Source organism: Dipteris shenzhenensis, chromosome 12 (genome assembly GCF_047967505.1).
Source record: "Dipteris shenzhenensis isolate YYH24624 ecotype China chromosome 12, Dip_SZ_1.0, whole genome shotgun sequence".
Lineage (NCBI taxonomy): Eukaryota > Viridiplantae > Streptophyta > Polypodiopsida > Gleicheniales > Dipteridaceae > Dipteris > Dipteris shenzhenensis.
Genome location: NC_141607.1, coordinates 19,486,018 through 19,501,403, shown reverse-complemented (window position 1 = coordinate 19,501,403; position 15,386 = coordinate 19,486,018).

The following is a 15,386-nucleotide window of genomic DNA, read 5'->3' as shown; positions in this document are numbered from 1 at the left end:
CTGGGCTGAATGGTGTCCGTAGTTCAGTTGCTCTGTTTTGCGCACCGGTTCTATCGTATGGTCGGTGGCCTATTTCAGGACCGACCTCCATCAACCGTTTTGGGCGGACTGGGTCGGTCACCCAATTGAGCCTAACCGACTACGACTGGTGGCTATATAAGAGCAAGCCCGTGGAGCCCATTTCATCACTGGCTATAGAAACCCTGATTCCTTAGCATCCAGCCTCCGTTTTCTACTATTTCCAGCATGCCATCGAAGCTTCTTTCACAGGAGCGCACGGTTGGGAGGCAGCGCCATCTATTGTATCAGTTCTAGAGTAATCAAATTTTTGATTCTCCGTACTATCTTGTTTTCTCTCTTGCATACAAGATCCTGTTATCTGTTGAGCACAGACATTGTATTATTTTCTTACATGGTATCAGAGCCTGGACTCTAGCAAGAAGATTTGGTAGTGTGTTTCCGTTTGCGAGAAGATTGTGAGAGATGGCCCAGCTCGCAAGACTATGAATCCCACCGTTCGGCGAAAGCGGAAAGTTGGACGGCTCTAACTATCCACTCTGGAAGTTCAAGATGAAGACCATCCTAAGCGCATACGAGCTTTGGGACATTGCTACTGGGGTGGACATGAGGCCGATTGTGAGACCGGATCCAGCCAATGTAGGACAACGGATAGTACGAACTACGGATGAGATTCTCGCATGGACAAGAAGAAATGCAGATACGCTGTGTTCTATTGTCTGCGGTGTTAGTGATTCCATCATGGCATTAATTCAACATGTCACCACAGCGGAGGAGGCATGGATGGTCTTGAAAAATCAGTACGAGACCACGAATCAGATGTGAATTCAGAATCTGGAGACTCAACTCGCGAACAAGAAGCTGTCTGAGTCTGAAGCGGCAGAGAAGTTCATTATCAGGGTGAAGAATATGCGTGATCAGATGACTGCGATTGGCATCACCATCACCAGCGAGAATCTAGCATGAAGGTGCATATTGTCCATTTCTGCGATCACGGATCGGGACCTCAAAGTTCAATTCGATAAGAATGGTGCACAGATCCTGGATCTTCAAGGAAAGGTCGTTGGTAAAGGTACACGGTGCAACAACATTTACGAACTCTTAGCTTTCAGTGCTCGAGTAGATGTGAAGAACACTAAGCTGTGGCATGAGAGGTTTAGTCATCTTAACCTTAGTTCTTTGAAGGAGATGCATAAAAGTGGAATGATTGCAGACCTACCAGAAATTTCAGATCTACCCGATGTATGTGAAGCTTGCATGATGGGCAAGCAGCATCAGCAGCCCTTTCCTAAAGAGGCCAGCAGAACAAAGGCTCCTCTAGCGCTCGTTCACACTGACCTCTGCGAAAAGATGGAGATAGAAGCTTTGGGTGGTTCCTTCTACTTCGTGACATTGATCGACGACTACAGTAGCAGGATATGGATATACTTCCTGAAGACTAAAGACAAGGCTTTCAGTAGGTTCAAGGAATGGCATGTAATGGTCGAGAAAGAATCGGGGAGGAAGGTGAAGAAGCTGAGATCAGATAGAGGTGGAGAGTTCACATCGACTGAATTCAAAAGTTACTACAAAAGTCACCGAATCAAGAGGCAGAAACCCCTGCCATATACATCACAGTAAAATGGAGTAGCAGAACACAAGATGCACGTCATCTCCGAATTGGGTCGGAGTATGATGAAAGGGAAAGATTTGCCAAAGACTTTCTAGGCTGAAGCATGTAACACTGCAGTTTACATCCTCAATCGTAGCTACATGAAGGCTGTGAATGGGATGACTCCACTGCAAGCCTTTTCTGGTAAGAAACCTTCAGCTACACATTTCAGAGTTTTTGGATGTGACTATTTTGTGCATGTCCCTGATGCTACTAGGACCAAATGGGAACCAAAGAGCCGGAAGTGTATTTTCTTGGGCTACAGTGAAGAGGCAAAGGGTTACCATCTCTATAACCCTGTTACCAAGAAGGTAATTGTAAGTCGTGATGTGGTCTTCTCAGAACAGCCGCATCAATTGGAGGAGGATGCTTCCTTCCCAGACAACTAGGACCAGGATATCCATCCAGTACCGCCACCAACAGCAGACCGAACTCCCCCAATGGTGCTTGGGAGGATTCAAGACAAAGAAGATGAAGAAGAGTCATTCTTAGTTAGTCTATCCTTAAGGATTTTCAACTTGTTCAGATCATCCAGCAATGCATCACCTTCTTTGATATGAAGATTTCCCAACTGTGTCTTGAAATTTTGGCATGTAACCAACGTTTTGCCCTCATAAATGGACATCAATGTAGTCCACACCTCAAATGCATCTATCAAATGCATCACGTGGGAAAATACTGTATTGTTTAGGGATATTGTAAAAATAACCATTGCTTTAGCATTCATTTCATCATGCATCCTTGTGTGCTTTTGTGGCATTCTGTACTTGAGCTACTACTTTGCTATCAACAAGAATCCACAGCTTCCTACTAACAAAATAGAATCTTTATCTAGTAGTTCTAGATGTGAAAGTTGCTCCTATCAAACACACTAGTGTCTGGCACACAAAATTCTCCCATGATGCAATCTTGGTGATGACTCAAAACTGAAAGTTGGAGTTTTATTCTACTATCCACCAGCTACCCAAAAAATGGCAATTGAGAAATCTACAATGAAGAGGGAGATGCACTCTCTGTTCAGGTCCAAAAAGCTCTAAATTCAAAGTTTTGAGAAAGAAGATATGCTCCCCCAAAGTTTGATGCATTTTTATACCAAGGATGAGTAGCTAGGAATCAAAATCAATATCGGATTGTTCCAGAGAGTTTCATCATGGGAGTTGCTAGGGCAACTTCATCGATGAATTGGCATTGGGCCAAAATATGTCGGTGAGAGGGGGTGCTGGAAAAGTCATCTCCCCACCATCTATAAGCCCCCAAATGGGGAGATCATGGGGGAGGGAGACCTAGGGCATGATGTGCCCAAAGGAAAGGGAAAGAGGGGGTTGCAACATGGGTAACACCTCACAGCAAACATGGAGAGGTTATCCCAAGGCAAAAGCTGCAAGAGTTGGAAAGGTCTTTAGGGCCTAAAACTAGCCTGGTGAATTTGGAGTGGCAAGCAGGTGGGGTAATCTCAGCTCAAAGGCACACTAATTGGTGAGGTTTGTGGCTTGGTTTATGGCTTACCAACAAGGCTAGTAGATGGTAGGGCATGCAGTCTACAAGGGCTGGGCCTTGCATGGAAACAAAGGAGTCTACAAAAGGGTAGTGCCCTATCCTTAAATAGGGTTGAGGCTAGTTGGTCGGCTAGCCAACCAGGTCAGCTACCACATAGCCCCACAAAATGGGTACTCATAGCCCCGTAAAAAGGGCTTGGTTGGTCAATTGGAGGATAGGCAGCAATCAACCGGTATGGCCCTACTGGTCATTTATTTTGGGGGCTCTTGGGGTATATAAAAGGAGCCCCTTGGGGGTATTCTAATTATTCCCTGGAGTAGCAGGTTTCAACAGTGTGGAGCAACCAGAAGATGGGGCCTTGCATACATTTAATTGTAGAAACTAATAGATATTTTACTTTCCATGGCCTAACTTTATTTTGTAAGCCCATTATATATCCATAACCTATAGAAAAAATATAGGTAAGTGGGTTGCAAACCACATCCAACAACATGTAGTAATTGAACTATAAACAATCCAACTAGGTGATTATATATGGACCGTGAACATTGTAAAGAGCATGCCCTACCATGCTCTAACGTTGTGTGGATGAAATTGTAAATATGTTTTTCACTTGTTGCAAAATTGTAAATATATTTTTCACTTGTTGCATGGTGATGAGTAGGTACATAGCTATGTACATAGCTATTGGGTGGTGGCTTTGAATTATGGACACTCTCATAAAGACTCTATACTGATGTAGATATCTTCTTGAGATGGTAGATACTTTTGTGGGGAATTTGGGAAGTGATGAAATGTAATGTGGATGCCAGGCACTCCAGAGCATAGTATCCAGTATTACGGTGTTGGTTGGTTGAGTAATCATTTAGGCATGTGTGGTTGTAGTCTCATTGTAATGTCATATGGGCATTGATGTATGAACGAGGGTGAAGTATGTAATGTCATGTGTGGCATGCATGCATTAAATGCCGCGTTTAAGTGTATGTGCAAAGGGTGTGTTAAAGGTTGGCTTTTGGGGCAATTAATGCTTGGGTGTGTAATTTGGGGAAATGTCTTGAGAGTGGTAAATGTCATTGATGAGGTGGCAAATTAAGCTGAGGTGGCTGGACTGATTGGGAAGGCATCTTGCTCATGCAAAGGTGGCTACGTAGCAAGGAATGGAGAGCTTCTGATGGCAATCGATCATGTGTAGAGAAATGTAGAATTTCTGAAGAAAAGGGGGGGTGTCGCACGTAACTAGGGGACGAGAGGATTTGAGACGATGGGAGCTTGGTTGGAGAGGCGCAAGCAGGAGCTGCTGGAGGTCCATGATAATGCGGGGAGACGGATACCGTGGCTAGACTTGGAGGAGCATCACTATTGCGCGGCTGGGGAGGATCTCAGACGACGGGATGGGAGTTTAGATCCTGCTAAAGAGGTCGATGGTTGCTTGTGAGAAGAGCTTCGGACTTGGCTATGGTCTCTACTGTGTAGATTGGAAATACTTAGATGTCGAGTGTGCTTTGTGAGCAGGAGAAGTCGTGTTGTTGGCTTTGATCACATGGAGGAGATGGCGATGGAGATAACAATAGTGATGGCGAGCTGTGATTCGGTTGGAAGGACGGGTTGATTGCATGAGTTGGAAGGCGGGTGCTCTGTGATGACAGAGATGATGGGCGACGCTACTGTGTGGGCTTGGGGCTTGTAGGCAACGGGGAGAGCAGTGGTTGTGGCGGTGGGCTTCCCTTTACTAGCGCTGCTCTCTGGTAGGCTGTTGTTTTGGAGGGAGCTTCATGAAGGCGTGTGGCTGGATGACTGTGCAAGGGGGAGAAGCTTTTGGACTTAGCCATGGCATCTCTAATGGCCACAAGTCTCTAGTATGCGGGTCCAAAGTTCCTTAGACAAAGAAAATGTGTGCTCCATGAGCATGGGAGAAGCCACGAGGCTATGACCACACTGTGAAGGATAGACAGGTGCCATCAATCCAAGTGAGCCATGAATAGTTTGATGTGCTTGAGAACCCATGCACTACTACAACGAGTATTGTTTGTAGAAGATCTCCAAGGTTCGAGATTATCAAAGGACCAAGCATTTTCAAAAGGCCACGAAATGCACATAGGAGAAGAGTATTACTTATTGACATGCTTGATGAACGTGGCGGGAAAATTAGAGGCAATCATGATGTTGGATTTCTTGGCCTGACATGAAGGAAGATCGATGTTGCTTGTTTGCTGAGCTGCGATGAGAATTGCATGGAGTTGACGAGGCTATCTCTCTATGAATATGCAATTATCAAGATGACGTTTTGTTGCTGATTTAGTGATGGAACTGATTTGCTGATTTCAGTTCTAAATGGATGGAGATGTCTTGTCTTGAGCGGCCTGTTTCCTAATGAGAAGACGGTTCTGAAGCTGTTGTGATTGACTGTTCTGAGCAGGCATGATATGAAGCTATCACTGTGGGTTGTGTGTTTTGTGACAATACATGGATGTCTGGATGATTTCTGGTCAGTGAAGAGGGGTCTTCAAATGACAGTTGAATAGATCTGAAAATCATCAATCTTCTGTGCATCCTAAATTGTGGTTCTTTTGTATGTTCTTGAGCTTGAACTCAGTCAGTAGGAGAGCTTGTCTTGAGCTGTATAGTCCATTGGGTTCTTTTTGAGGTCGTTTGGCTTCCGAAGGAGATGTGGCTAGGGTATGAGTTAAATGTAGAGGTGTATAGAGACAAGGATTTTGAATGAATGCCTTTTACCTTGTGATTGTGTTGTTCACTTGCTTTAAATGTGGATGAGGGTGGCTGTGAAGGTGGACTAGGCTCTACTGCTTTCGTTCATCCAACGCACAACTTTAAAGGCAAGTGAAGTTTATGGACCATAAAAAGAAGTGTTGTACCTACAAGCATCAATCTATAACCACATATTTTTAATGGTTTTACCAAAGGATATATCGATGCTGTGTTGTTCTTTTGTTCTTGTGATGCTACTCTTGTGTCAATGCTTGTTTTTTAAGTTTAGGGTTTTATATCCAATTATTTCAATGCTTAGGGTATTTCATTTCAAGTTTTCTATATGGAAAACTATATTTTTAATGATAAATATTAGTATGTTTTGCATATATTATAATAAATTTTTTTGGGAGACTATTTGTTGATTTGTAGGTGTCATCCTCAAATGTGGTAGAGCAATGCCAAATTTATTGATTGCATACATGAGAATATATTATGCTGCCATTTAAGTAGATAAGTTTGAATGGCTAATAAGCATACTCGAGACTATGGGCATTTTGAACCACAAGCACATGTGCAAAATAATGAGGAGGTGTTAGCATGAGGATTTCACTTGCCTAATTTATCAGCCTTGTGTGACATTGGATCTTTATTTAAATATGTGGATTTTCTATTTTCGGGTAGTGAAGAGGAACCAAAATCATGGTAACTAATTATCAACCCCATGAATTCAAATCAACCTACGGATGTTTGTTGTTGCTAAAGAGGCACGAGCAAAGAGGAGGAGAAGCACGAGGAAATCCCACAAACGCAAAAATGTACCAATAGGGAGAGATCATATATTCCTCTGTTGTTGTGCTGACTACTATAAAGAGAAGACATCTCATGCTAGCCTTGATAAGTTTCAAGCAAGCATAAGATCAAGAACATCGACATGTAGCTTGCACCATTGGTGGACCTTCAAGATTTGTGACATGGCACTCAAGTGTATGATGTCTCATGACCCATCAATGAAAGAGCTCTGATATTAGGGGGGTTTTGTTGTGGACCACTCATGATTGCCTTAGGTCAGATGATATGTAGGTCTAAAAGTGCAAGGATATCAGGCTTGTCCATTTTTTGGACATAGTTTAGGGAGTCGCCACTCCACATATCTTGGAAAAGTCAGGGGACTGGTGAAATGGCATGATCCTCACACACCTACAATGATGAAGGCATGGTATTGGTTGGTGGAATGGCATGATCCTAACACACCACCATCTTCACATGGCATGGAAAGGCTTTCTATTTACTAAACCCTTCCTTATCGGAAACATTAAAAGTCAGCTACCTTTTGGATTCGATGCACATATTTAAAAATGTTTCTTGAAGCCTGTGGAAGCATATGGTAGGAGATAAAGAAGTTTGGAAGAAATAAGAGGACTTGAGGGTCATTGGTGAAGAGGAAAATATAGGTGAATGGGAAATTGAAGTTGCAAAAGTCACCACTTGTCTTTACCCCAATAGAAGATATGCATTTCAAAAGTGTGTGACTATGAGAATTAAGACCCCAATAGGGTACATGAATTCTTCGAAGGATGATTTTACCAACTAACAAAGATTAATTGGTCCAAAGTCACACAGTGACACAATATGTTATAGGGTAATTATGATCTGAGTATGATCTATTTAGTTATTTCATTATCTCATGCACTAAACAATATCTATTGTACATATATTAATACATTGTCTTTGTAATAGTAACACTTTGGGGCTACTTAATGGATGAGGTAAGGAGTGCCATCAATAAGATGTGCTCTTTTCTACCCCAAAGTCATGATCCACCAGTGGATTGCACAAATTTTCTTCCATATACATAATTGATTTTTTGAATATCTTGAGCATATTTGAGGTGGACATCATCAAAGGATATTACAAGTTGGATATTCACCTAGATAATGGATCAACCAGCATATGTAAGAAGAATTCGGAGTCGATGGATGTCCTTGGAGAATTTCATGAAAACATTGAAAGGTTTTGTGAGGCTAAGTTCATGACTAGAGGGTAGCATGGTAGAAGGTTGATTGTTACAATAATCAATGTTGACCATATATGATGGAGTTTTAGAGCATGGGAGCTCTCATGAACTATGCATACAGGCCACATCACTCAATGATAGTGGGTAGGAGCTCATTGGGAATGGTGCTATGTGTGATAGGCATACTCAGATGGGTGGGTAGGGTTACAAGATAGAGCCCATGAGAGAGTGATCATACTGATGGGAGGAGACTGGTGGGAAGTGTAGATGAGGCAGGTGATGATAAGAAACTAGAGGAAGTCAACATGCTCTCATTGTTAGAAATCAACCAACAAAGGGTATGAAGAGTGGAATACTGATAGAGTAACCCAAGAGCTCACATAGTGGTGGAGTAGGTGGAATCACAAACTTCTTTACTAAATGTGCTTCACATAGATGAGCAATTAGAAATGCTTGAGAGAGATATAAGACCAACTAAAATATTTTTGTCCAATGGACACAATACAATAGAGGGCCAAAGTCCCACCAAACTATGGTCCTTTTTTCTCACCAAAAGATGCTATCTTACTACCTCCGAGACACTCTTAGATCCCTGAGTCCACATGCTCCTTAATGAGGGTATGTAGAGCTTAGTCTCCATGTTTGATCTATCCACCTTATTGCATGGGTGTATAGCCTAGGTGGGCAGCTTCTTAGCTCTTGTTTGCATCTCCAAAGTCACTCCTATTATTAGAGACAAATTTAGAACCATTAGATTATTATCCTATGGGAGTCCTATGGATCCATGTAACATTTGTCACTTTATCCTGACAAGTTTTCCATATAGTAAGCACATAAATTACACTAAGATTATACATCATGGGCTAATTTTTTATGTAAATAAATACCACACAAAGAGTGGTACATGCAATGCCTCACCACCAGTGGAATTCATTTAGCCCTTCAAAACCCTTCAGTGTTGCATCATATTACAAATAAAGCACGAAAATTGTTACAAGGTAAGATTTTAAGATTGCTTAGCCAAGTTTAGTCAAGATGAGACTTTGCCTAGAGGAGGATTAATGGATATTTCATGCACTAATGCGCTTGGAGTGGATTTTCACTCTTATCATCATCTACGTTTTAAAGTACATTAAATAACCCTAAGCATCAATATAAATATTGCAACAACTATTGATATGGCTCCACTATAAGTGTCGATAATACCACATCAATAAAACCATCAAAACACTTTCAGGAAATGATTTTTGACACTTGTGTTATCATGCACTTTTGGATGCTAGTGTTGACATTATCATAGATTGTATTGTCCTAAAAAGGTAAGTAACCTCTCGCAAGATGTTGCTACATGCCTTTGTTTATTCTCTCTTTTCCTCCCATTTGGGAAAACAATGTATCTTGTATACACACTCCCTCCTTTCCATGCTCTCCAACCAACTTAGGTGCATCCTCTCCAACCAAAATGGGTGCATCCTCTTCATCTAGCTCTCCATCGTATGTCCTCTCCATCTTCTCTTACCAATTTGGGTGCATCCTCTCCACTCTCCATTTGGGAAAACCATATATTTCCTATCTGCACTCCATCCTCTCAAACCAACTTGGGTGCATCCTGTCTATCCAACTCTTTGTCCTCTGTACACTCAATCTAGGTAGAGTCACTCAAGCTTGGACTCTTGCACTAAAAAAAACAAAGAGTTAAGCTTATTTTGTGTGAACTTTTCCTCTCATTTCTTGTTTTCCCATCCACCTCCCTTCTCTCCCTCATTCTCTCCTTTCTCCCATCCACCTTCCTTCTCTCCCTCATTCTCTCCTCTTTCACCTTCATAAGTGTAACGTCTATTTTGGGTAAGTAACAGAGAAGTAACATTGGTACCCGTTTTAAGATTCTCTTAAAATTTTGTAAAAAGTACAATTTTTTAATGCCTCCATAAAAATGGGCTTGAATATCTTTGGAGGTTGAGGCTCACGTGAGGAGGCTACCACTATTTCTACGTCAAACTTTCCACTTTTCAATAAAGCTCTTGATACTCATTAAGAAAGTGGTGAATTGCAATCACTCTCTTCATTATGTAATCACATTGAACAGAATCTTTCTCAAATGCAATTACATTCCTACTCTTTTTTAAGGCACATGCTTCCTGGACCTACAAATAGATCAACTATCCACTCAATCTCATTCAAGAATAGATCTATGAGCTTATTAATGAGGAGCTGTGGTTTCTAATAAGGATTTACTATTTCCCCATTCTTATCCATTATCACATCCCTAAGCTTCTTTGCTACAACTAGAATAATAAAATGATCTAAATTATAAGTAGCAGACATTGGGAAATTTATATGATATCTCGAGGAAGATGCACTAGTCTTTGACGTTGGGGATGGAGGTATACTCTCTAGATCCACGGATGATATTCTTCTAGAGGTTGCCTTTCAGCCTGTCAGGATTGCTGGTTTTGTGGACCATGGAGCGGGCTTGCAGTGGTACTTAGACCCCAACCCTCTGCTCTTGGCCCTTGGATCCTGGAGGTTGTGGTTATATGGAGGTGCACCTATCAGGTGCTTATAGTGGGACCCAAGAGAGTGGGAGTGGATAGATCATAGGCACGAGAGAGGGGGATTCCCTTCTTTCATTTCACAGTTGGTAATGCTAGGAGATTTTAGCTAAGCAGTAGGGGTTGGATTCCCTCCAGAGCCCCCCATTGGGACAACTTCTTCATCAATGCAGATTTGCGTAGAAATTTCTAGGGGAGGCTCTGGAAATCCCTCAGAAATAGAAAGATCACTCTTTTCTTTTGGCTTTCTATTCATGGAGGGATTGCAGTGAACCTGTGGAGATCATGATTTGGGGCTAATACCACTTGCCCTCACTATCATTCTGTAGAGGAGTCAGTGCGACATTGCCTTTGGGACTATAGTCAGGCGAGGACTGTTTGGAAAGGGGTTGCTCGGATACTCAACATTTTTCATACTTCCCCTTTCTTCATAACTTGGGGCTCGGTCGCATGGTTATCCCTTACTAGGCCCCAAGTGTTTTATGAGGGTGAGCCTTCTTCTTGGGCCCTCTCGATCCACCGATAGGTGATAGAGCCTTCTCTCTTCAAGATGTACCACTTACTCCCTTCAGAGCTTCACATGCTTCAGTGGACACCTCTTGGGAGATTTTGGCTAGCATTTCCTCTTAGCACATTTGGAGAGCCAGATGCACAAAGGCCTTGGATGGCACCTAGATACACCCATCACAGGTGTTCATGGGTATCTGGAGTGACACGGTTCATAGTTTAATAGCCATATGGGCTAGCATGCAGGGCCCTTCACGAGCAGCCTCTTCTAGGAGGACTATATTTCTTTGAGTTTGGAGGGGTTCTCCCTTTTTCTCGAAGGTTTCTACCGGATTGAGATGGCACTATCAGCCCCAATCCTTTCTTTTTGGCTCTTTAGCTTTTCATGCATTGCATGGTGTATCTCGTATGGAGCTTGCTCTAATGGTTTTCTTTAATACTTAATAGAAGTCTCTTTTTGCAAAAAAAAAAAAAAAGAAATTTATATGACCTATGCTTTTTTTGCCAATTAATAGACCAATATCCAATTGAAACGTTCTCTATAGCAGAGGAGGTGAATTTATATCCTTTTATCTTCCTCAGATTAGGTTTCATCCTGCATCCTATAGCAAAAATGTGTTTAAATTTATCAAAAGTCCAAAATAATAACAGTAACAACTAACCAAAAAACATCCTTGCATTATGTTGGGAGCACTCACCAGTAAAGGTGGTCACATCCATTACATTTATCATTGAAGACACTCATCATTACCCCAAATTGCAATTCTGAATGAAAATTTACAACACACCAAAGTGTTGCTATTGTTATCATCATGAATTGGTCAAGCAAACTCATTAGCTCCTTTGCTTTGTACGGTACTTCATCGAATGTAGATCTTGGAATATTAAAACCATATGGTATAAAAAATCGGTGGATGGTTCTCTCCCCGATCGTCGACTCTAACATGTCATCACTAAGAGTTATAGATAGTTGTCATGTAGGCATCATGGTACTCTCAGTTCCCTTCTTGCTTTGTTTCTAAAGATTATTATCAAAGGAATAGTTTAATGTTTTTATGTAGCAAAATTTTCAAATTGTAAAAGGCAATTGTCAAGAACATATGCATACAAATTTGACATACCATGCTTTTGAAGACATTGAAATATGTTTCAAGGCTCCATTTTACTACGCTTCCCAAACAACCTCCCAATCCGGCATGTTTAACTACCGGATCATTGATTCTTGTATTCTCATATATATTTTATGCCTACATTAAACACATTTATAATTTATTCTACTTTCACTTCAAAAATAGTATCTCTTGAAACATTATTTATACAAAGATCAATGTAAAATCTAGCAAAGTGTCATGATACAAAGGAGAGATGTTTACTTACTCATCAATCTCATTGCCCATTTCTTTCTTCAAGAGAGAGATCACCAAATACAACTCTACCAAGCACGGACTTAATAAGAGTCTCATCCTTTATTCCTTGCATACCCTTCCATGTTGTGGGCTTGAATCTCCTCAGGTAAAGCCTTCATCGACTGGGTCTCCTTCTTGCTTCATTTAGCCATGACTTTGTTTTCCCCTTTGATTTCAAAATTCTCCCACTTTGTGAAAATTGCATTTATCAAATCCCATACCTCATCATTTTGAAATGCATTCTGGAACATCCATCCCTTGCTCTGAAGTTGTCACTTGGCCTTGATGGATCTTTAATGGTTGCAGTAATCCCAATCTCATTCAAAAAAGCCAACCAAAACTTTGGACTGATCAAAGTACACTCCTCTTTAAGTCTTAGAACAAACTCATTGTGATAAAACTATACTCATTCAATCCATGAATTTCCGATAGTCATTGTCATTATTGTGATCAAAGGCCAACAAGTTTGCCTCCTTAGTAGTCAAACTAGCATAGATCATGCAATTACATGTCTTATAAAATTAATTGCAAGGAAACTCAACATTAAGTTGCCTTTTTGCTCCTATTGAATGGCAGCCTCGAAGAACAAAGTAATAATAATCATTATCAAAAGACTCATTATTGGGACAATCGTTTGAAAAATAAAATGGTTTGCATGGTTTAGGATTTATTATACCATGTTTTTCACGACCCATCATGCACAATGGTCAAAAAACACGAGTGGGATGACATATTCAATGTGCAAGTCTCCGATGGGCATGATACTTTGCATGCACCTTAATTGCACCTATCTTAAGGTAAGTATCATGCCCATCAAATATGATTTGCATGGTTAGGGATGCATTATACCATATTTTTACCACCCCATGCACAAGGGTCAACAAACACGCATCGAAGTGACTTATTCGACTGTGCAAGTCTCCAATGGGCATGATACTTGCACATATCTCAATCGCATGTACCTTAATGTGCATGCAAAGTATCATGCCCATCAGATATGGTTTGCATTGTTCAGGCTTAAGATATAGGGGATAAGTTTTAGGCTATAGGAGTTAGGGTTAGGGTTTATGGTATAGAGCTCAGAATTTAAGGTATATGGTATAAGCATAGTAAAGGTAATTGCAAAGTTTCATGAGCATGCCTTACATATAATCCACCAAAAGTGTTATTAAAAAAAAGTGACTATAATCCAAGTCCGCGCAAGGATTTAGTTATTTATTTGTTTAAAAAAACAATTAAAAAAGGCGGCTATAGTGGCGGGAGGGTAGGGGAAAAAGTGAATGGATGGAATGGAGGGAAGGGGAACAAATGGGAAGGGGGAGGGGAGGGGAGGAAGGGAAAGCTAGGATGGAAACAAGGAAGGTAGGGAAGGGAAGGGAGCGAAGGGGAGCAAGAAGTTTGAATTGTAGGGAAGGGAAGGGAGAGGAGGGGGAGGAGGGAGAGTGGTAAGTTTGAATTCTCAAGGAGGAAGAACAAGAAATTTGAATTCTTTCAGGAATTTTGTGGCCTATATATTGGCTTGAGGCTCTCCTCCTTCCCCTTCATCTCCTTGTCTCTTTCCCTTCCCCATCCCTTTCCCCTTCATCTCTCTCTTTCCCTTCATCTCCTTTCCCTTCCCTTTCCCCTTCATCTCCCTCTCTCTTTTCCTTCCCCTCCCCTCTCCCTCTCTCTTCTCCCTCTCCTCTCCCTCTCTCTTCTCCTCCCCTCCCCTCTCCTCTTCTCCCTCCCCTTTCCTCCTTCCCTTCGCCTTCCTCTTTCCTTCTCTCTCCTTTCTTTCCCCTCCCCCTTCCCATCCAAATACCATAATTGTGTGGCCTCAACCACGGCTTTTAAAAAAAAGAATTTCTTTTGCAACAGGGAGCCACGGCCGTGAGGAGGAGAGAGAAGGGAGGAGTGTGCCCCCTCCTCTCTCTCTCTCTCTCTCTCTCTCTCTCTCTCTCTCTCTCTCCCCCCCCCTTTGCCACTCTCTCTTTCCATCTCCTCTCCCCCTTTCCTCCTTCCCTTCTCCCTATCCTCCCCTTTACCTCCCCTTCCTTCCCCCTTCCTCACCCTCCCCTCCCCTTCCCCCTTCCTCACTCTCTCCTCCCCTTCCTTCCCCTTTCCTTCCCCTCCCCTTTCCTTCCCCCTCTCCTCCCCTTCCCCCTTCCCTTCCTCCTTCCTTCCCCTCCCCTTCTCTTGTCTTCCCTTCCCCCTTCCCTTCCCTCTCTATCTCTTCCCCCCTCTCCCTTTCCCTCTCTTCCCCCTCCCTCCCCTCCTTCAACAGTCGCAACGTGAATCTCACGTTGACACACATGAACTAAAAGGTCCACAAGCATGCCCATGCCACACGTACAAGTGTAGCACACCCGTGCCACCATATGTACCAATGAACTTCCATCGATGAACCACGTGCATGTTTGTGCCATGTGTGCATGTGCAACACCCCTGTGATGCCATATCTACCAATGACCTATTGTCGATGAACCACATCTGCGTCGAAATATCAACCAATCATGCTTCACTAGCCGTTGCCATGTCTTAAAATGTAATTAGCATCATTATTAAGCCTTGGAGATTTTAGAGTTCTGAAACTTTCAAAAGTGGTGTATTGACACCGTTATGATATCTTGGAGATTTTAGAGGACTCTTATGGCAAATTAATGTCATGCATGGGCCTTAACAATACATATACACATACATATACATGCAGAGCTTTTAATGTAAGTCTGCCTTTGATGTAATATCATATATTGTAGTGTCATGCTATTATTAGAGGATATGAACATCTCTATAAGATGTTACGTTAGATTTTACAATATTCATTTTTTGCATTTACAAAATTATCTTACTTTTTTATTTTAATTTGTTTATTTTATCCTCCAAAGGTACATATAAACATGAATTTTGGAGAGTGTAGCAGTCAAAATTTAATGAATACAGTGTTTATTTAAAAATGCAATTGTCAATATGTCCCTTGAGGGGTCCCCCTTAGCACTAGTTTGGTAGAAGGACATAAAAATGTCCTACGACACTTTTATATCCTGTTAACTTAG